Source organism: Aquarana catesbeiana, linkage group LG09 (genome assembly GCF_042186555.1).
Source record: "Aquarana catesbeiana isolate 2022-GZ linkage group LG09, ASM4218655v1, whole genome shotgun sequence".
In the NCBI taxonomy this organism is placed as follows: domain Eukaryota; kingdom Metazoa; phylum Chordata; class Amphibia; order Anura; family Ranidae; genus Aquarana; species Aquarana catesbeiana.
Window position 1 is genome coordinate 257,966,351 of NC_133332.1, and position 22,377 is coordinate 257,988,727.

At 45.5% G+C, this 22,377-nt stretch overlaps 1 long non-coding RNA gene across 1 annotated transcript in view; it reads left to right on the forward strand.

The window, feature by feature from the left end:
* The first annotated feature begins 238 nt into the window (after positions 1 to 238).
* Positions 239 to 22,377, forward strand: part of LOC141108553 (uncharacterized) — a 103,092-nt gene continuing 80,953 nt past the window's right edge. The window contains exon 1 of the long non-coding RNA XR_012236084.1: positions 239 to 461. This is a non-coding gene — a long non-coding RNA (uncharacterized lncRNA). The remainder of the gene's footprint in view (positions 462 to 22,377) is intronic.

Consider the following 22,377-nt stretch of genomic DNA (forward strand, 5'->3'; position numbering starts at 1 on the left):
CAAATAAAAGTAACAAACCTTTTTTTTTCCTTCTTCCATAAACCATCAAACAACACCCTTAGGCAAGTTTACCCGTGCAATCCAAAAGCAACACTGAATCTGGGCAATAAGGTGTTAAAGTTGAAAAAGTGTGGCTGTGTCAGCTGACCTTTAACTTCCTAGTTCACTATAAAGTATACAGCTTGTTTGTTTTTTTGTTTTCTACTTTATTTTAATTTTATTTCCTCTTCTCAGCAGCTATCCAGGAACAGCGACACATCCGAACCCTGACTGCAAAAGAAAAAGAAAGTTATTTTAAACTTTTTGAAAGTTTTTGAGCTTTGCCGGTTTGGTACAGTCACAAATAAAGTTGGGTGGAAAAAAAAATGGCTGATTTACATATAAATACGCCCACTTGTGAAGCAGTCTGCCCTTTGGGCTACAGATGTGAGAGCATTGCTTGTTGTTGCTATCTTTGTTTGGTAAGTATTGTTTGAAATGTTGATTTAAAAATGACAGTTTTAACCCTATTTTTTCTGCACACGTTACAATCTTAATGTATAATCTCCTAAGATTTACTATCAACTGTGTTATGCTGGGGCCTACTTTAATGGTTTGTATTCAAACAGGCAAGCTCTTGCAGTACATAGATAAACCTTTTAACTCCAGGGGAACCCCTGCTAAAACCAATCCACTGCTGGTGACTGGGAGGCATGACTCCCCCTTTGCCTCTGGCGGTCTACGGCGAGTATGGCTTCCCTTTGCCTCTGGCGGCCTGTGGCGAGCCTGGCTCCCCCCCTTTGCCTCTGGCGGCCTGTGGCGAGCCTGGCTCCCCCCCTTTGCCTCTGGCGGCCTGTGGCGAGCCTGGCTCCCCCCCTTTGCCTCTGGCGGCCTGTGGCGAGCCTGGCTCCCCCCCTTTGCCTCTGGCGGCCTGTGGCGAGCCTGGCTCCCCCCCTTTGCCTCTGGCGGCCTGTGGCGAGCCTGGCTCCCCCCCTTTGCCTCTGGCGGCCTGTGGCGAGCCTGGCTCCCCCCCTTTGCCTCTGGCGGCCTGTGGCGAGCCTGGCTCCCCCCCTTTGCCTCTGGCGGCCTGTGGCGAGCCTGGCTCCCCCCCTTTGCCTCTGGCGGCCTGTGGCGAGCCTGGCTCCCCCCCTTTGCCTCTGGCGGCCTGTGGCGAGCCTGGCTCCCCCCCTTTGCCTCTGGCGGCCTGTGGCGAGCCTGGCTCCCCCCCTTTGCCTCTGGCGGCCTGTGGCGAGCCTGGCTCCCCCCCTTTGCCTCTGGCGGCCTGTGGCGAGCCTGGCTCCCCCCCTTTGCCTCTGGCGGCCTGTGGCGAGCCTGGCTCCCCCCCTTTGCCTCTGGCGGCCTGTGGCGAGCCTGGCTCCCCCCCTTTGAAAATTATGATTTTTTTCAGTATTGCTTAATCTTGGCTTCATTCTTCATATTACTGGGCTATTGGTATTCCTGGCTATACGCTCTTTCGGAGAGACAGGGTAAAAAGTTACGGTGGCGGTGTCTGTTTCTGAGAAGTGATCACAAAGTGAGTATGAAAAAGGACCTAGCTGATGGAGAGTGAGGCTGAAGCATTATGGGTGGTGTGACGAATGTGGGTATCAGATCCCTGCCCTCACTAACTCGTGACAAAGGAGCCTTAAATGTCAGGATAGGTGAACATCCGGCTAATAAGACTTCCCCAAACACAATCTATCTAGGCATTTCGCTTCAAAGCATTGGAAAGATCCAACCCAGGTGAAGATTATAGGTATTGGAGGGGGACTAATATGGTTCAGCAAATATCCAGGCGAGAAACTCGCTGAATATACAAATCTGATTAACCACAGGGGTTAAATGTTGGGCTATTAATCATTTTTAAACAAGTTAAATATATAAATGTTTAACCAATTGGGAACCATTTACCTTTTTATAATAAACCTTTTAAAATATCTTAGTAATATTCCAGTGATTTTAATAATTTTTGGCAATTAATGTTATACCAAGTGTCATTATGGACTTTAATTTAATTATATTTATTTACAATTTTATTTATCATGTGGATTAACTTCTAAGCATTATAATTAATTCAATTGATATCAAACAGAAGTGTTGCATGAGTTATAATTTATATTAAGTTGTTTATAATCTGAATTTTATATATATTGAAATTAGCATTAAGGTATAACTTTTTCACTCAATGGAGCGCAGCTGATCCTCAGGAATATGGCCTCCGTATTTTGTATGGTCTACGACATGTTGCGTGGCAGGATGGTTTGTATACCATTAATATGGCTAGGCTGTCCTATTGATGGGCTTACTCTGTTTAAGTGTGAGCACCGCTGTCCCCTACTGCCTCACAGAAGATGTTCTATTGAACATCGACACGGACTGCACTATATATTTTGCGCTGTATTATATATATTACATGGACTGCACGATATACTCTACGGACTGCACGATATACTCTGCACTGTAATATATATATATATATATATATATATATATATATATACACCCCACACACCCCACACACCCCACACACCCCACACACCCCACACACCCCACACACCCCGGAAAATATTCCGCCCCCCTTAAATTTTTCACTTTGTTATATTGCAGCCATTATTTGCTAAAATAAAAAAAGTTCATTTTTTTCCTCAATGTACACACAGCAGCCCATATTGACAGAAAAACACAGAATTGACATTTTTGCAGTCTTATTAAAGAAAAACTGAAATATCACATGGTCCTAAGTATTCAGACCCTTTGCTGTGACACTCATATATATAACTCAGGTGCTGTCCATTTCTTCTGATCATCCTTGAGATGGTTCTACACCTTCATTTGAATCCAGCTGTGTTTGATTATACTGATTGGACTTGATTAGGAAAGCCACACACCTGTCTATATAAGACCTTACAGCTCACAGTGCATGTCAGAGCAAATGAGAATCATGAGGTCAAAGAAACTGCCTGAAGAGCTCAGACAGAATTGTGGCAAGACACAGATCTGGCCAAGGTTACAAAAAAATTTCTGCTGCACTTAAGGTTCCTAATAGCACAGTGACCTCCATAATCCTTAAATGGAAGATGTTTGGGACGACCAGAGCCGTTCCTAGAGCTGGCCGTCCAGCCAAACTGAGCTATAGGGGGAGAAGAGCCTTGGTGAGAGAGGTAAAGAACCCAAAGATCACTGTGGCTGAGCTCCAGAGATGCAGTCGGGAGATGGGAGAAAGTTGTAGAAAGTCCACCATCACTGCAGCCCTCCACCAGTCGGGGCTTTATGGCAGAGTGGCCCGACGGAAGTCTCTCTGTGCAAGACGCATGAAAGCCTGCATGGAGTTTGATTAAAAAACACCTGAAGGACTCCAAGATGGTGAGAAATAAGATTCTCTGGTCTGAGACCAAGATAAAACTTTTTGTCCTTAATTCTAAGCGGTATGTGTGGAGAGAACCAGGCACTGCTCATCACCTGTCCAATACAGTGAAGCATGGTGGTGGCAGCATCAAGCTGTGGGGGTGTTTTTCAGCTGCAGGGACAGGACGACTGGTTGCAATCGAGGGAAAGATGAATGCGGCCAAGTACAGGGATATCCTGGACGAAAACCTTCTCCAGAGTGCTCAGGACCTCAGACTGGGCTAAAGGTTTACCTTCCAACAAGACAAAGACCCTAAGCACACAGCTAAAATAACGAAGGAGCGGCTTCACAACAACTCCGTGACTGTTCTTGAATGGCCCAGCCAGAGCCCTGTCTTAAACCCAATTGAGCATCTCTGGAGAGACCTAAAAATGGCTGTCCACCAACGTTTACCATCCAACCTCACAGAACTGGTGAGGATCTGCAAGGAGGAATGGCAGAGGATCCCCAAATCCAGGTGTGAAAAACTTGTTGCATCTTTCCCAAAAAGACTCATGGCTGTATTAGATCAAAAGGGGGCTTCTACTAAATACTGAGCAAAGAGTCTGAATACTTAAAACCATGTGATATTTCCGTCTTTCTTTTTTAATCTGAAAAAATGTCAATTCTGTTTTTCTGTCAATATGGGGTGCTGTGTGTACATTGAGGGGAAAAAATGAACTTAAATGATTTTAGCAAATGGCTGCAATATAAGAGTGAAAAATGTAAGGGGGTCTAAATACTTTCCGTCCCCCTGTGTGTGTATCTCTATCATGGACTGCATGATATAATCTGCACTGTATTATATATATATTCTATACAGACTGCACTATATACTCTCCACAGTATTATATATACTACAGACTACACTATATACTGATGTAATTAGAGCCCTGATGTAATGGGGGACCCTTATGGAGAATCTAATATAAGGGGCACCCTAAAGGAGAATCTGATAAGGGGGAACCTGATTTAAAGGGGACCTTGATGTAAGGGGGGACCCTCTTTGGTACCCTGATATGAAAGGGGTTATAAGCAGGTACCCTGATTTAAGAGGGAATCTTGATCAGGACCCTGATGGGGACTGATATAGACCCTGATGTATGGGGGACCTGATGGCAAATTTGATGCAAGGGGGACCCTTATTGGGGTTATGATTTAAAGGGGGACCATGATTTATGGTGTTATCTTGATGGGGGAATATGATTGAAGGGGGACCCTTTATGTGAGGGGTACCCTGAAGGTCGACACTAAGGGGTGATCCCGATGGGGACTAAAAGGGGTTCCTGATTTAATGAGACATTGAGGGGGACCCTGATGTTAAGGGGGGCCTTGTTGTAAGGGGGAACACTGACGGACTTTCCTGTCAAGAGGTACCCTGATGTAAGGGGAACCCGGGTGTAAAGGGGACCCTTATTGGCACCTTGATGTAAGAGGGAACCCTGATTTTTTTGGAGAACCCAGAAGGGGAATCTGATGTAAGTGGGGACCCTGATGTGAGGGGGAGGGGCCCCTAATGGGGACTGTGATGTAACATGGGATCCTCATGTAAATGGGGACCCTGATGTAAGGGGGACCCCTGATGGGGACATTTATGGGATCCTGATGTAGGTTGGACCTTAATATGGACACTGATGTAAAGGGCGGGAACCCAATTATAGGGGGGGCACTGGTGGGGTTCCAGATGTAAGGCGCAGACCCTTATGTAATGGAAAACAAAAACCAAAAAATGGTTTAACGCTGCGCCTGAAAAACAGTATGTGATAAGGAGATTTGAAATAAATCGTATATTAAGCTGCCAGCACCGAAAAGGTTTATATACAAAACTCATACCTATAAAAACCATAGTGGGTGCAGCGCTAATGATGTAGAAAAAATGCAAAAATAATTTCTTAAGTGCATTTCAAATATTCAGAAATGATGAAAATTGAGTAAAATATTAAAAAACTAAAGCAAGGTCTCAATGGCTGAAACTGCAAAGCATTTTTGTATGTGAAATATAAAAAGCTTCTGGATCCGATACTGAACCTTCGAATCGCCAAACAATTCAATTTGAATACTGTGATATCAAAAACAAATTCATAAAGAATATCAATGATCAAAATACACATTAAAAAGATACAAAAAAAAATTAATGAAAAACCATAAATTAAAAATTGTGACATTAAGAGTCCATAAAGTCCCAGTATATTCAGAAAGTATCCATGCAAGTGAAGAAATTAAGAGCACAAAGCTGTAAAAAAAAAATGAGGGACCCTTCTTCCAAAACAAGCTGATCACCCAAAGTGGATATGTAGTCTTCTACACACCGGCGGTCTCATCAAGCATAGGGAATTGAGGTCTCCCAAAAACCTATGTGGGCATTCCAGCCTGTTGGATCCTTGGCATTCCTTAGTACTCGGACATAAAAAAAATTCCGCCCATAGTGAAGTATGTATAGGAATATTAAGATAAAAAAGAATTGCACTTACAACGTGAAGCTCATAAATGCGCGGAATGTTGTAACATAAGAATCGTGGCATCGTCTCCGGCTTCCTCTGCCTGCCGCTCGCTAAACCACTATCTCCGAAGAGACAAGAACGTGATGACGTAGGTATCACAAGCCCACCCTATGCATTTTGTCAATATAGGACGTCGGGATTGGCTGTAACTTGACCCTTACCCCTGACCCTTGTTGACCCTTACTTAAGGGGCACCCTGATGGGGCATCTGATGGAAAGGAGACCCTGATGTAAGGGTGGACCTTTATAGGGTCTATTTGGTACCCCCATGTAAGGAGACACCCTGATAGGAAATCTGATATGAGGGTGGGCTTATTGGGTCCCTTATATAAGGAAATATTTTGATGCAAAGGGGGACCCTGATGTAACAGGAGCCCTGATGTAGGTGGGACCTTACATTTGGGTCAAAATTCTCTAAAGTGCTCATACTTAGGGAGAGTCCCCAATGTGAGAGGGCCCTGTTGGGGCAACGTATTAAGAGGTTCCTTGATGGGGATCATGATGTAAAAGGGGATTCTGATGGGGACTCTGCTGCAAAGAGGTAGTCTGGGGACACCGAAGGGAGGCTCTTTGGGGTCCTTGATATAAGGGGCTATTCTGATAATGTTGGACAGCACAGTGGCTTAGTGGTTAGCTCCTCTGCCTGGCAGCACTAGTCATTACTTCAAATCCCAGCTATGACTCTACCTGCGTGGAGTTTGCATGTTCTCCCTGTGCAGGATTCCTCCTGGTACTATGGTTGGGACCCTGATGTAGGTGTGTACCTGGTTTTATGGAGGGAACCCTGATCATGACATTGATGTAAGGGGTGACCCTGCTATGAGGGGGACATTGATGTTAGGAGGGACTCTTAATGGGGACTTGATGCAAAGAAGTCCCTGGTGGGGACCCTGATGAAAAAAGGACCCTCATGGTCCTGAAGGTTGACATTAATGTAAGGGGAAGACCTTGATAAGTACTCAGTGGGACCCTGATAAGGAAACAGATGTGTAAGGTGGGTACCCTTGTGTTGGGGGACCCTGATGTAAGCAGGGGCGGATCCAGGGGGGGGGGGCAACAGGGCAATCCCCCCCCCCGAGAAATTAGTTGTGGCGAGTAAGCAAATGGCTCGGTGAGCGGGCGGCGGGGCGGCAGAGTGGGCAGGCGGCTTGGTAGGTGAGCAGGCAGCTGGCCAATCGGCGAGCAGAGATGACATCTCACTGCCCGGCACCCGCCCTGCATCCATGCAGTTCTGCCCTCACTATGCAGGCAGCCGTGGGCAGCAGAGAGATTACATCATCTCTCTGCTGCCTGAGTTTGGAACAGTGATATAACTCCTTTACTAAAGACTGAAGTTTCACAAATACTTTCACCGATTTGCAGCCAATATGTCAGAAGGGTTAAGTCTTGCATCCACTTTGAGTAGGTCAGCATTAAATTATATGTCATGGATAACTTTACTCGGACACAGCAAGTGACGATCCCCACTGGGTGGCAGGCAAGTGACGATCCCCACTGGGTGGCAGGCAAGTGACGATCCCCACTGGGTGGCAGGCAAGTGACGATCCCCACTGGGTGGCAGGCAAGTGACGATCCCCACTGGGTGGCAGGCAAGTGACGATCCCCACTGGGTGGCAGGCAAGTGACGATCCCCACTGGGTGGCAGGCAAGTGACGATCCCCACTGGGTGGCAGGCGACGTGGCAGGTGACACTCAGGCTCCCACTGATTCTGCATTGTGCCATGTTGAACCATTTCTTTTTTATAACAATGTAATAGAAATAATGCGTTTCCCGCAAAAAAACTATTTTCTGGCAGTGCCCCTCCCGAGACTAGACTCTGGATCCACACCTGGATGTAAGGAAATATTTTGATGTAAAGGGGGATCCTGTAAGAGGGGTCCTGATTTAGGGGGTTGGCCTTGATCAGGACCCTGATGTGGACTGATATAGACCCTTATGGGGACCCTCATGTATGGAGGGACCCGGATGGGGAATTTGATGTAAGAGGGACCCTGATTTAAAGGTGACCTTGATTTAAGGGGGGACTCTTTAGTACGACTAAGGCTGTTGCCGAAAGGTGTCAGCTGTTTAGCTTGTAACTTTGTAACCAACCATTAAAATCACTATATGGACTACAGAGTTCAGAGTCCTTATACTGAACTCTTTGGTACTGTGATATAAAATGGATTATGGTTTTAATGAGGGGACACTAATTTTAAGAGGGAATCTTGATCAGAACCCTGATTTAAGAAATGGAGGTATCCTGATGGGCAGAGGCGTCGTTAGGGGGTGGCTATTGAGGCTACAGCCCCGAGCCTGGGGCCAATAGCCCCGAGTCTCTTGTCCAGAATGCAGGGGACAGGGGCAGACTGAGCCGTGGTAGCGTTTGCTCCGGCTCCAGCTCCGCCCCAACCTGACTCTACTCTTGGTCACTGGTTGCTATGGCTGCCTAGCGGCTAGCAACCAGTGACATCACTGCCCACTGTGCCCACACTGCCCAGCATTCAAAGTGGAGGAGGATTGCACTTCCTCCTCCGCTAGTGCTCGTGGGGCCTGGCATGTGAGTTCTGGACTGGAGCGTCCCGCTGCTGGTCCGGTGGTGGCGTGGAGTGCAGAGCAGCAGGGAGGGGGATACCTCGGCAGTCGGGAAGAGCCCAGGAGGAAGAGAGGACACCGCCACCCTGAGCAGTATCCTCAGCGCCTGCACTCCTCCAATCTCAGTCCTCTCCCAGCTCGCTGTGAGTGGAACAGGAAGAAGGCTCCAGAAGGTGGGAATTACAAAGGGGCCTGCCGTGCCACATCGATCCCCGCTCGGGCGGGCGGCTCTCCTCCTCTCCTCTGGCTGCCTCGCACACCAGCACCATGGCTGAGCTACTGCTGCAAGACCTGGACACATGAAGTCTGTCTCCTCCTGGTCGTGTAGGTAGGTCAGTGTGAGTGTAGGTAGGTCAGTGTGAGTGTAGGTAGGTCAGTGCATGTCAGGGAGGTCAGTGTATGTAGGTCAGTGTATGTCAGGTAGGTCATTGTGTGTGGGTCGGGGTGGGTCAGTGTATGTCAGGTAGGTAGGTCAGTTTAGTGGTCAGCATTGATGGGCACTGGTAAGCCAAGCAGCAACCAGCAAGTGAGTTTACCCCCTGCCACACAACCCCACCACCCAGCCAAAAAACCCAGCGCCACTAGAGCCCCCCCCATGCTGGCCTTGGGTTTCGGGCTGAAGCAACTGGTCTTTTTGCCACCTAGCAATGCTCCTGCTGATGGGGCATATGATTGAAGGGGGACCCTGGTGACAGGGGTACCCTGAAGGTCGATACTGATGTAAGTGGGGACCCTGATGTAAGGTGGACTCCAATGGGGATTGTAATGTTAAGGTGGCCCCTGATTTAACAGGTGACATTGCTGGGGACCCTGATGTAAAGGAGCATCCTGATGTAAGGGGGACCCTGACTGGGACCTTGATGTAAAGAGGGACCCTGAGGTAAGGGGGGACATGGTTGTAAAGGGGACCCTTGATGGGTTCTTGATGTAAAGAAATATTTTGATGCAAGGGGGACCCTGGTGGGGATCCTCATTGGGACCTTAATGTAAGGGGGACCCTGATCAGGACCCTGATTTGTTGGAGAACCCTGAAGGGGAATCTGATGTAAGTGGAGACCCTGATGTGAGGGGGTGGGGGGGCCTAATGGGGACTGTGATGCAACACAGGAATCTGTAAATGAGGACCCTGATGTATTTGGACTTTGTAAAGAAATATTTTTATTTAAGGGAGGACCTTGATGGGGATCCTTATTGGGACCTTGATGTAAGGGGGACCCTAATTTAAAAGGGGAACCAGATTTGTTGGACAACCCTGAAGGGGAATCTGATGTAAGTGGGGACCCTGTTATTGGGGGGGGGGGGCTAATGGGGACACTGGATCCTGATGTAAATGGGGACCCTGATGGAGACCCTAATAGAAGGGCTCGTCCCTGATGGATACCTTTTTGGAACCCTGATGTAAGGCGGACCCTAAGATGGACATGGATATAAGGGGACCTCAATTATAAGGGGCGACGGGGGGAAGGGGAGGGGGGACACTGATGGAGACCCTGGTGTAAGGCAGACCCTTACTGGGACTGTGAGGAAAAGGGGACGTGATGGGAACTGATTGGAATCCTGATGGGGAATCTGATGTAAGTGGGGACCCTCATACAGGGGTAGACCTGGATGGGGAATATGATGGAAAGGGGATCCTGATGTAAGGGAGCACCCTCAGGTAGGGGTGGACCTTGATTGATCGGGACCCTGATGTAAGGAGAGACTCTGAGGAATTTCAGAAGGGGGTGATTTGGGACCCTGATTTAGGAAAATATTTTGATGCAAGGGAGGACTCTGATGTAAAGGGAGACTCTGTTGTAAATGAGAACCCTGATCTAAGAGGCGACTTTGATCTGAACACTGATGTAAGGGGGAACCCTCTTCAGGACCCTGATGTATTAAGGAACCTTGGGGAATTTTTTAGAAGCTGGGACCCAGATGTGGGGGGGGGCGGGGTTGGTGGAGACCTTGACCAAGCTTCATGGTGGTTATGGTGTTTTGGTGATCAGTGTTTTTGCACCAAACATCTTTTGGAATTATGGCCAAAAAGTTCAACCTTGGTTTCATCAGACCTTATCACAATTTCCTACATGCTTTTGGCAGAGTTCAGCTGTGTTTTTGCAAAATGTAGCTAGGCATCAACCACACAGCCAGTACTTGCCAGATATTCCTGCAGCTCATTTAATATTGCTGTAGGCCTCTTGGCAGCCCCCCTGACCAGTTTTCTTCTCGTCTTTTCATCAATTTTGGAGGGACGTCCAGTTCTTGGTAATGTCACTGTTGTGCCATATTTTCTCCACTTAAAGACTGCCTTCACTGTTCCATGGTATAGCTAATGCCTTGGAAATTCTTTATTTGGTGTTATTTGGAGGCACTTTAAATGATGGCCATTGTGCTGACTCCTATTTAACATGAGTTCCAATGGGATTGCTTAATAATGAACACAGCTACATCCCCAGGGGGATGTGCATACTTATGCAACCACATTATTTTATTTTTACCTCCCTAAAAGATTTTTGTTTTTTCAAATAAGTTGTACAGTTTATAGGTCACATTAAAAAGGTGGAAAATTCTATTGCTTTCATTTTTTTATATCACAGAAACCTGACATTTTAACAGGGGTGTGCAGACTTTTTATATCCACTGCGTGTGACATAAAAAAGCTACATTTTCATATTTAAAATAAAGGAACAAAATAGTGCAAAACTATTATATAATCTGTCTGTGGGACCCAGCTTCTTCTAGACACCCTTTCTCTGTCCCATGTTAGCCTCCAAGTCGTATACCTTCCACCGCGTGGTGGATGACAAACCATAGTGTACTTTCCTGTTTATGATCGTCATAATACTAAGGACATGGTGCTTATATCTGACTATGCACGCACAACACTAAAAATTTCTGCCTTTGTCAAATCATACTTTTCTACCAAGCTGCTTGCCTTCTGCGTGTCTAGGCCACCAATGTAAAGAACTGGAATGTCCAGGCCTAATTCAGTTATTAAAGGAGGTATACTGCCAACACATAACATGCCAAAACAGATCACAGGAGAGACACCTTTTCATCATATATTGAGGCAGATTTACTAAAGGAGTTGAGAATCTTTACACAAATTTTGTGAATGTTCACTCCATTAAAAGGCAATTTCCTGTCCACTTATACCATCTGCAACATGACTAGATAAGTGTGTGTGTGTGTGTGGGGGGGGGCCTGTAAATATTCACACAATTTGTGTGATGGTTTTCGACTCCATTAATAAGCCCAATTGTGTCCATCTGCTTTTTATTTTATTACAGGTACTTACTGTATTGTATAGCACCTTCCATTTACTCAGCGCTTTACATATACATTGTACATTCACATCAGTCCCTGCCCTCAAGGAGCTTACAATCTAAGGTCCCTAACTCACATTCATACATCTAGTAGGGCCAAATTAGACAGGAGCCAATCGGCCTACCAGCATGTCTTTGGAGTTTCGGAGGAAACCCATGCAGGCACACAGAACATGCAAACTCCAAGCAGGTATTGCTGTGATTGGGATTTGAACTGACAAACCCAGTGCTGCTAGGTGGAAGTCCACCCTAATGGGTTTTACTTCCATTTTGTCTCCCTGAAAAGGTTAAGCATAGTGGGCTACTATGCATCGCATAGTAGCCTATTATGTGTCACTTACCTGAAACCGAAGCCTGCGATGTGGCCGCTGTCCATCTTCCCTCTGGGTATCGCGGCTCCGGTGCTGTGATTGGCCGGAGCCGCGATGACGTCACTCCTACGTACGCGGGAGCCACCAGTCACGGCACGATCTCCTTTAGAAACGGCACTCTCGCCGTTTCTAAAGGAGTCTAAAGTGCGCCTGCGCTGTTGTCTATGGCACATGTGCCCTAGACATCAGCGATAGCCTTTTTTGTAAATATCTCCTAAACCATGGAGGTTTGGGAGATATTTCGAGCACCTGCAGGTAAGCCTTAATCTAGGCTTACCTGTAGGTAAAAGTGGTTGTAACTGGTTTACAACCACTTTTAAAAAAAAAATCACATACCTGTGTTTTTGAAGCTCAGCAACACAATGACATACCAGCTTGTACATCCAAACAACCCAAACACAAGCAAAGTAAACCGGTGTAGTGAATGCAAAAACCCGTACATAGGGGAGAAAAATAACCATTCAAAACTTGCGGGTCAGGACTCTCCTGTTTTCCTATACCTTAAAGGGGTTGTAAACCCACGTGTTTTTTTTTTTTTAGCATTAAGGTGAAAAAACACCTGGCATTCAGCCCCCTAGCCTCCCCATTTTACTTGAGCCCCTTCATTCCCTCGGCAGGGACACGCTGTCCCTCTCCAGGGTCCCAACTCTTGATTAGATAGATTGATAGCAGCGCAGCCATTGGCTCTCGCTGCTGTCAATCAAATCCAATGACGCGAGGCCGAGTCCGGCATTCCTGTCTGGACGCAAATGCTGGACTCGGGAGTGAGCCCGCAAAGTAACCCCCTCGGGAGAGCGTTTCTCCTAGTGGGTTAGCTGATGCGGGGAGGAGCTGCGAAAGCCATTGGGGGACCCCAGAAGAGGATGTTCATGGCCACTCTGTGCAAAACGAGCTGCACAGTGGAGGCAAGTATGATATGTTTAAAGAAATAAAAAGATTGTTTACAATCACTTTAAGGAGACCCTGTTACCAGTACAGAAACATTTATTTTAAGAGCTTACGTCCAGGTAGACATGCATTGCTGAAAAATTTGACGTTTTTCGGGTCATTTGTTATAAACGCAATTCGTACATTCGTAAATGCAAAAGAACGAAAATCCGAAAGAACTATTAAATTATTGGTACTGGAATTTCCTTTCAAATTTGGCTGTTAGGGAACGCAACAAATACAAATGATCTGAAATAACAAATGCCGTATCTAAACTATCAGAACAAATTAATAATAAAAAAGATTTTTATTCATAATGTTCCATTTGTTTAGATACAGCATTCATTATTTTGGATAACTTCGGATGTAATTGTTACGTTCATTAACAGCTAAATTCGAAAGGAAATTCCAATACCTAATTTAAGTTATTTCAGATAAACTAATTTTTCCAAAAATTCAGAAAACTGGCTTTGGTTAATTCGGATTTTTCCGAATTTGTTGAAATTCGTTAAACGAATTTGGAACGAAACAAATTGCACATGTCTACTTGCAGGGTGTCTTTGAACTGGCAAGAAAATTTAGCTGCTATAGGAAGAATCTGTCCTCTAGCCCAGCCCCCTTACTACATGCACCACTTCATAGCCCTCTAATCTTCTGGAAATGACTGTCTTTGCAGGACTTGCTCCTCAGCCCCTCCCTTCACCTCCTTACAGTATATAACCTTTTATGTAGTTTCTGGGGAAGGAGCAAAGGGGGGCACACTACAGAATGTCAGTTGAGTGACATCTCAGTTTAGTGGGGATGCTAAGAGCACCTAATGGTGGTGCCCAACAGCAATTTCAGCACTTTTGGATGTCTACACAAGGGAGGCTTTTACATATAAATATGCATAAAATACGTTAAATGCACATATAATCTTATGGAAAGATTTTTGCTTATATTGATGGTCTGATTAGAAGTTTTTTTCATCCCCTTCCTGCCAATTTTCAGCTTTCAGCACTGTTGCACTTTGAATAACATTTGCATGGTCATACCCTGTACCCATATGAAACTTTTATAAATTTTTTAGACAAATACAGATTTCTTTTGGTGGTACTTAATTGCCACTGGTTTTTTTATATTTGATGAATACGTTGCTGAAGACTGAATTTTGAAAGTTTTTTTGTTTCGGTTATAAAATTTTGCACTAAAGTCATTTTTCTTCACTGCATGATGGGCACTGGTGAGGCTGCACTGATTATCAGTGTAAACAATGTACTTGCTGTCCTGTCAAACTTGCCAGTTATTGGCTCTCCTTTCCTCAGGTATGTGGGAGGACAGACCATATTAGCCGCATAAAGAATGAGGAAGGACATCTGGTTACAAACGATGGTGAGATGGTGAAGGTACTGAATTGATTCTTAGTCTTCACGAGGTAATCGGGGGGGGGGGGGGGCTTCAGTAACCAAAACTGCAGTGTTTATCCTCATGAGACATCACAGGAAGCACCCTCACAGGAAGCTAACTGAGGACAGAATTAGAATTAGACTTGGGAAATTTAACATTAATAAGTCACCGGGACCAGATGGCTTGCACCTGAGGGTACTTGGGGAACTCGGTCAATTGCCAGACCATTGTTCCTAATTTTTACTGACAGTCTGACTGGAATGGTACCAGCTGATTGGAGAAAAGCCAATGTAGCACCAATATTTAAAAAAGGGCCAAAACACATCCCTGGGAATTAGACCAGTTAGCCTAGCATCAATAGTATGCAAGCTCTTGGAGGGGATAAGGGACTATATACTACAACATTTTAGTAATGAAAATGGTATCCGCATTGATTCATGAAGAATCATTCTTGCCAAACCAATCTATTAGCCTTCTATGAGGAGGTGAGCTTCCATGTAGATAAAGGAAGGCCCATAGATGTGATGTATCTGGATTTTGGAAAAACATTTGAAACAGTTCCCCATAAATGTTTACTGTACAAAGTAAGGTCTGTTGACATGTACCATAGGGTGAGTACATGGATTGAAAACTGGCTTCCAGGGGTGAGGTCAGAGGGTGGTGATGGGGAATACTCGGAATGGCAAGGGGTGGGAAGTGGGGTCTCCTATGTTTCTGTGCCTGGACCAATCCTGTTTAATTTGTTCATAAACTACCTGGAGTATGGGGTAAACAGCTCAATCTCTGTATTTGCGGACGACACTAAGCTAAGCAGGGCAATAACTTCTCCACAGGATGTGGAAACCTTGCAAGAAGATCTGAACAAATTAATGGGGTGGGCAACTACATGACAAATGGGGTTTAATGTAGGAAAATGTAAAGTGCGTTTGGGTGGCAAAAATATTAATGCAATCTACTCACAAGGGGGTGAACCTCTGGGGGAATCTAGGATGGGAAAAGGACCTGGGGGGGTCCTAGTAGATGATAGGCTCAGCAATAGCATGCAATGCTAACAAAGCAAACAGAATATTGACATGCATTAAAAAAGGATTAACCCCAGGGATAAAGCGATAATTCTCCCATTCTACCGGACTCTGGTCCGGCCTCACCTGGAGTATGCTGCCCAGCTCTGCGCACCAGTACTCAGTAAGGCTGTACTGGAAATGGAGCGAGTACAAAGGGCTACAAAGCTAATAAAGGGTCTGGAGGATATTAGTTATGAAGAAAGGTTGCGAGCACTAAAGAAAAGAGACGCTTGAGAGGGGATATGATTTTAATTCACAAATGCCATACTGGTGAACCCCACAATAGGGATAAAACTTTTTTGCAGAATTGAGTTTTTAATAAGACGGGTGGCCACTCACTAAAATTGGAAGAGAAGAGGTTTAACTTTAAACTGCGTAGAGCGTTCTTTACTGTAAGAGTGGCAAGGATGTGGAATTCCCTACCACAGGCGGTGGTTTCAGGGGGGATGCATCGATTGTTTCAAAAAACTTGAACCACTGCAACATACAGGGATATACAATGTAATACTGACATAATCACACACATAGGTTGATGGACTTGTCTTTTTTCAACCTCGCCTACTATGTAACCAGTTGTGAATGGACACCGCTGATCACATGGTAAAGGGCTGCTGTGATTGGCCTTTTACCCCAATCTGTGATTAGTTGTGTCCAAAGGACGCACGCATGTAGGAGGTTGTCTGTGGACCTCCTCCCAGAACTAGAGAGCCATGCTGTTGCTGTCTTGACTATAGAGCGGTTGGGAACTGCTTAAGAGTAGACCCAAAAGCAAAACTTTTTTTTCTAATTGGATAGTGTAAGGAAGGGTTATAATCCCTGTCAGTGTTTGAGGAGATTTTCCTACACTTCCTGTCGGAAGGCAAAACAAGAAATGAGGAAATCCCTTTAAGTGCAGAAATTCCTGGTTGTCCACCAGGGTCACCAGAACTAATGTCCCCACTGGAAGATTTCTCCTCTGTTATGGGGACAACCCCAAATTTTTTTTTTTTTCTCATGATCAGTGATAAGTCACCAGGACAGAGGCTGAATCTCCCTAATTGGGGGCACAGCTAGCAAGATAAACAAGGTGTTCTAATCCTCCACTCAAACTATTAAAAAAAGGCAACTGAATCACAAGAGGTTGGAAAGAGGTTACCTTTGTCAAACTGGTATGACCATTCTTAGAGTAGGTATTTGACACATTCTGTCACAAACACCACTAACATCTTCAACCCAGCCAGTTGAGAATATGGCCAACTTCAACACAGCCATATAGGCTGTATGTCAGTAGAACAGTTTGACACCATAATAGCTGAATTAGGTTACTGGCATTGCTATAAATGCTAGGGTAGGTTTCTAAAAAAGGGCTTAGGAAGCCACTTGGATGAGCAGTGAAAGGTCTTCAACGTTACAGAACAAGTCCTGAGACTTAATTTGCAATTGTACTTCTAACCAATCTCTATTACTTTCAGGCCTCTTGGATCCTTTTCAAGGGCAAGCTTTTTAGGATACCTGTTTAGATTAGTTGCTTCTACATTTTGGACATAGTGATATCACTTTTCATTACTTTAATTGGTAAATTGGTGCCTGGTGAAGTCTGTGCAGTAAAGAGAAAAAAATCTTATATAAGACTTAATTTTTCTTAAGTGCCAAAATCCACCCAGTCTCTAGAAATCTTTTCCTTACCTGACCTGAATCAACCCCCCCCCCCCACACACCCACGTAACTGCTGATTAATTCCAGAGACGTACAGCTTCAGGAGCAATGCTGCACTGAGCAGCACTTCACATTTGTTCCTTATTGATTTTTCAATTTACTTCAGCATTTACTACTTTGATCTTTTCTGTAGTGGAAAATATTTATTTGAAACCTGTACAGTGCAAGCATGGCCTATCCCTGGTTATGGGCTGCATGGTTTGCATTTCTGTATAGCTTGCAGGAAAAGACCACTTGTTCTCAGCAGGTGTGCAAACTGGAAAATTGGGAAGGATTTTCAAAAACAATAAATATTCTTCTGCACTATTAGAAAACTGATTTGTCAGTGTGTAGCATATAATCAAGTGACATGGTAGCCTAAAGGGAATATGTAGTTATTACCTTATTTTATTTTTTTAGATAAGCATGTTATATCAGCTTATTTTAAAATTCTCTTCTAGCGATGTGTTAATGTTTTAACCAATTCCGCTCTAACAGAGGTTGGATTCACACCCTTGCTTTCCTATTGAAATCTGTGACGGCGCATCCAAACATCAATATGTCACGATGCACTGCACATCAGTAAGCATTATGTCACGTGTCAACAGTCAATACTGCATTCAGTGCTCACTTTAACACTTGTTGACCTGTATTTCCATCAATTTAAATTAACCAGTTGCCGACTGCCGCACGACGACGTATGTCGGCACAATGGCACGGGCAGGCATAAGGACTTATATATAAGTCCTTGCCTGCCCGCGGGCAGGGGGTCCGATCGGAACCCCCCCCCAGTGCCTGAGACGGTCGACTTCTGTCCGGGAGCGATCAGACGTGAGGGGGAGGCCATCCATTTGTGGCCCCCCCTCGCGATCGCTCCCAGCCAATGAGAATCTGCCTCTGTATAGTAAACAGCAGCAGAGGAAATTATGTCATCGCTCCTCGGCTCGGTATTTTCCGGCACCGAGGAGAGAAGACATCGATGTGCTGCACAACACACACAGTAGAATACGCCAGGCATACTGTACACCCCCGATCACCCCCCCCCGGTCACACTGACACTAAGCAGTTTTGTTTTTTTCTGATTACTTGGTTGGTGTCAGTTTGTGACAGTGTGGTAGGGCAGTTAGTGTTAGCCCCCTTTAGGTCTAGGGTACCCACCTAAACCCCCCCCTAATAAAGTTTTAACCCCTTGATCACCCCCTATCGCCAGTGTCACTAAGCGATCGTTTTTCTGATCTCTGCATTAGTGTCACTGGTGACGCTAGTTAGGGAGGTAAATATATAGGTTCGCTGTCAGCGTTTTATAGTGTCAGGGACCCCCATATACTACCTAATAAAGGTTTTAACCCCTAGATTGCCCCCTAGTTAACCCTTTCACCAGTGATCACCGTATAAATGTTACGGGTGACGCTGGTTAGTTTATTTTTTTATAGTGTCAGGGCACCCGCCATTTATTACCTAATAATAAAGGTTTAGCCCCCTGATTGCCCGGCGGTGATATAACTTAGGTTTTAGGGTCAGATAGGGTCTGCGTCGCCCCAGGCAGCGTCAGGTTAGCGCCAGTACCGCTAACACCCACGCACGCAGCATACACCTCCCTTAGTGATATAGTATCTGAACGGATCAATATCTGATCCGATCAGATCCACTTTCTGAAAGGATTAGAGTGGACCTGGTGTCGGCAGGTGAGCAAGCCTTTGGGCGAAAGGTTTTGCAAGCTGTAGTCCCACCCTAACTGGTAAGTGCTTGTTCATCCTCTCATAGTGGCTGTCCTGAAAGACGAAAAGGGAAAATTAAAGTTACGCTTACTGGTAACGTCTTTTCCAGTAGTCTTTCAGGACAGCCCTAGTTACCCACCCGAAAATTTGGGGGGTCTTATAAAAGACCAGAACACAGCATAATAGTATGTGATAGTATGTTAATGTGTTCTTGTGTCTCCCCAGCGGGCCGGAGGTGATCTTTATAAAAACTGAGGTCCGGCAGGGGAAGTGAGAATTTATGGGCTGGCGCAGTGTTTCCTGAGGAAGAGGAGGAGACTATCTCTCATAGTGGCTGTCCTGAAAGACTACTGGAAAAAGACGTTACCGGTAAGCATAACTTTAATTTTTTTCCCTCAGTTTCGGCCTATATGTATTCTTCTACATATTTTTGGTAAAAAAAATCGCAATAAGCGGTTTTTGATTGGTTTGCGCGAAAGTTATAGCGTCTACAAAATAGGGTAATAGTTTTATGGTATTTTTTTACTAGTAATGGCGTCGATCTGCGATTTTTATCGTGACTGCGACATGGCGGACACATTGGACAATTTTGACACATTTTTGGGACCATTTGCATTTATACAGAGATCAATGCTATAAAAATGCATTGATTACTGTAAAAATGTCACTGGCAGTGAAGGGGTTAACACGAGGGGGCGATCAAGGGGTTAATTGTGTTCCCTAGTGTGTGTTCTAACTGAAGGGGGGACTGCAGGGGAGATGACAGATCGCTTTTCATACTCTGTATGTAACAGACGATCTGTCTGTTCTCCCCTCAGAGAACTGGAAACTGTTTACGCACAGATCCCGGTTCTCCGTGTGTCAGTGGCGATCGCGGGAGCCTGGCGGTGATCATGACTGCTGGGCACTTGCATTGGCTAGGGGGGCCGCGCACCCCTAGTGGCCACAGGGCGAAGCGACGTTACAGAATGTCATTTCGCCCAGCCGTGCTATTCTGCCGCAGTATAACTGCGGCGGCTGGTTGGCAAGTGGTTAAGAGGTTTGCGGCCCTTTCTTTTCTCAAGAAACATGCTGATGTGACTGTACTGGTCGAGACCCATGTAGAGGGGCAGCTGCAACTGGCTCTCTGCCGTCCATGGGTCGGCATATCAACCCACACGTCCCATGCATGTGGAGTCTCGGTTCTCATAGCCAAATCAATACTTTGAACTGTGACATCTCCTCTGAGCCTCAGGGCTGATAAGTCTTTCTATCTGTTAAACCTTATGGAGAGCCTTTCTTTTACTGGCTTGCTATATTCCCCCACCATTTTGTACTGCTGTCCTTACAGAAGGGTTTGAGTTCATGGCACGCTATCCTTCAGTGCAGGCCATCTGGATGGGAGATAATACTATGAATCCCAGCCTAGACAGAACCAGAATGCGAGTGCCACCCTCAGGGGAACGTACATGAAACCAGATTCTCTTAATTGTCTGTTTAATGTCTACTTTTAATTTGCTTGCCATGTGGCGCCATAGGTACCCACTCGCCCTAGCCTACTTATGTTTTTCATCTACACATAACACCCTATCACGTATAGATTTCATTATGATTTCCCGCATACTCTGTCCACGGCTGGAGGAGGCGGCCTTCTGCCCCAGACTCTTGTCAGACCACAGCCCCTACTGTCCCCTTACCCTGTCCATCCTGATTGCTAAACCACCCCGTTCCTGGCACCTAAACCCATTTTGGTTATCACTGTTGCCGGAGGATGATGAGCTTGTAAATATTTGGAAACTTTATTTTACCAAAAATGATCAGTCTGCCTCCCCATTGGTGGTGTGGGTAACCTTTAAGGTACATGTTCGTTCGTTCGTTCCACTCTTAACTTCCACATTAATAGGTTGAAGGGTGACTCTGCCACTGCAATTGATAAGGCGACGGCTAAGTTATCCTCCTCTGAACAGTCATATGCATGTGACCCAACACCAGTCCAGGCTGCCTCACTTAAATTGCAAACTAGAGTGGTGGACCAGCTCCAGTATGAGAAGGCTAGGCAGAAACTCTTCTTCTCCAAACAAAAACTATTTGAGCATGGTGAACGCTTGGGCAAATTTTTAGCATACTTAGTACATAGCAAAGACAGGCCGCCGGTGGTAATATCTCTACATGGAGATGGTGGTGAACTGATAACTCTCAAATTTAGAGACTTCTTTATGGAATTGTATACGTCCACGACCACAGACGAGGGAGACTCTTTGAATCTCTTCCTAGAGGGAATCGCCTTCCCACAACTCACGGACGACCAAATAGCAATGCTAGAGGCCCCCCTCACGACGGATGAAATTACTGAGGCCCTGGCTAGCTTCACTGGATCCAAGTCCCCAGGCTCCGATGGCCTATCTGTCGTGTTTTATCTACAGTATAGTGAACTGCTAGCCCTTTATAACTATGCTTTTGAAGCCTTTGAGCTGCCTCCCCCTCTATGAGAAGCGATCATAGTTCTAATACCCAAGCCAGGAAAGGACCTAGACAGGCCGCTTCTTACCTCTCCTTACTCCAGGTTGATAGCAAGGTCCTAGCCAAGGCTCTTGCTAACCGTCTTAACGAAGTTATCCTCTCCCTAATCCACACATGGTTTTGGTTATGCCAGGACACAACACGTGGTTCAACTTAAGGAGATTGTATATTAACCTTCGGGTCCCACACGAGGGAGCTGGTTCACAGGTGGTGGTGACTTTAGACACGGCTAAAGCATTTGATTCAGTGGAGTGTAGATATTTGTGGAGATGCTTGGAATGGAATGTTACGGCTTTGGGTCTAAGACTATCAAATGGATTCAAATGTATCAGAACCCACAGGCTAAGTTGGTGGCCAATGGATAGCCCTCCCCGGCATTTAGCCTGATGCAGGGTACGAGGCAGGGCTGTCCCCACTGTTAAATGCATTGGCAGCCGAAACGCTTGCTATTTCCATACGAGAGAACCTGGAGATACAAGGTCTCGTGCGGGTAGCTTGACTGAAAAAAATCAGTATGTATGCCTGACACCTTGTTGTACTTGGCTAACTCGGGCCCCTCTCTCCAAACTGCATTAAGGACAATAAAAAAATCTGGCACATTCTCTGGGCTTAAAATCAACAGGGAAAAGTTGCAAATCCTACCCCTCAAAAGCTTCCCACCGCCCGAGGCCCAGGCCCATCTCCCGCTACAGAGTGTTCCTCATTAAATACCTAGGCATACATGTATCTAGGTCCCCAGCAAAGTATATCCATCTTAATGTGGAACCTTTATTCACTCTAATCAAATCCAAAATACAAACTTGGACCTGCCTATCCCTCGGTGTCTGGGGCTGCATTAACCTAATAAAAATTATACTGCTGCCTAAAGTATTGTATATCCTTTGGCACATTCCGGTTTACCTATCTTTGAAATACTTTAAGATTCTGGAGGCCCTTTGTAAACCATTTGTTTGGGGACCCACCAGACAAACTAGCCTGGTGAATTCTGCA